Source organism: Pelobates fuscus, chromosome 10 (genome assembly GCF_036172605.1).
Source record: "Pelobates fuscus isolate aPelFus1 chromosome 10, aPelFus1.pri, whole genome shotgun sequence".
In the NCBI taxonomy this organism is placed as follows: domain Eukaryota; kingdom Metazoa; phylum Chordata; class Amphibia; order Anura; family Pelobatidae; genus Pelobates; species Pelobates fuscus.
Genome location: NC_086326.1, coordinates 59,581,648 through 59,583,200, shown reverse-complemented (window position 1 = coordinate 59,583,200; position 1,553 = coordinate 59,581,648).

Sequence of the window (1,553 nt, the reverse complement as noted above, 5' to 3'; positions counted from 1 at the left end):
AGGGGCAAGAGTATAACCCTAATGTGTCTATGGAGGATCCAGCAATACCACGACCTCCACCATACACCAACAGATTTATCCACTCAAGTGAGGTTTAAACTGTAGACCCAAATAGCAGAACTAGAAGTATAACTTGGATAAGTTTTTAAATTCAGCTATTTTGTCCTTAACTTTGAAATTCACTTGACGCTCACTCTTAATTACCGCCAATCCTCCCTTTAGTAAGTAACCCGCAAGTCTCACGATCCACAAGAAACCTAATTCCCACAGCTGTTGCTAGTAATTTCAGTGGGAATCGACAAAATTTGACAATGGAAACCCCACCTTTTGTCATGTTTTTTGTCAACTTTAGGTTTGCCCATAAGTCAAAGTGGTCCCTACTTTACCCTTTATCTTTTGACTGTGTTGGAATTTCAACAAAATTCCAACATGGTCAATGTATTTCACTAAGATTCTTTATGAAATACTGAAAATGTATGATCTGGTAACAGAGCCACTTTAAAGTCCAACATACCAGTGCCCCCATAATGCCTGAGAACATATATATTTTGCAATCTCACTTGAGACATACAATTTTTGCATTGTTTAAAATGGCAGATATTGTTTGTTTTAGTTTTGTGGTTCTAATGCTTGAGCTATGTTTTAATGATCAACATTTTATGGTTCTTTCCACAATACAGATGAAAGAACCGCATGTGTCCATTGCATTATCACATACTATTTCTTGTATTCTTGGAGATGTTTGTCATTAATTGTTTACATGTTTTACAATGCCGAGGACTATGGCGTTAGCAATTTATTTTAATTAATAAAATGATACAGGAATAACCCCCCCCCCCAAAATATGGTCTTACATAGTATAAAATACAACTTTACATGACATTTGCCATTCCCTGTAAACACCACATCTACAGAGTGATTTACTAAAGTGACAATTCAAAATGAATGTTAATAGCTCCTGACTGATTCCTCTCTTGCAACGTTCATTAGTCTGATACTATCCTTACCTTTTGTGTCATTTTACCCAACTCCCTCTAGCATGTAAGCTCATTGAGCAGGGCCCTCAATCCCTCTGTTCCTGTGTGTCCTGAGTGTCTATCCTAATGTCCAGCTTTTCTTTGCACTCCAATTTATTGGTGTGCCTTAGTGTATAACAGAGCTCCTGAGCAATAATATTCTTAGTAATGTGTCTTAAATTACCATAAATGTATTTATAAACCAGTCTGGGTAAATAAGACACACTGTTCTAGTTATAAATTACATTTCAGTTGTATAAGTTGCATTAGTGACGTGCCTACAATTTCCCAGAACAGCCCAGCCTCTCCCCCCCTTCCCCCTGTCACACCCTTAAAATAAAAGTGTCGCCCTCTGCCCTTTAGAAACGTTGAGAAGGTATTTGTTATGTTTATTGTTCGTTTGTTAATTATAGCAATAAAGTTGCATCAAAACAAACAAAAAAAAGACACTAAGCCCATGTACTACATTTCCCGGCAGCCTCTAGTCATCGCTTCCTCCTCTTTTCTCTATTAAAAAAGCGGAAACACGATCCGTGC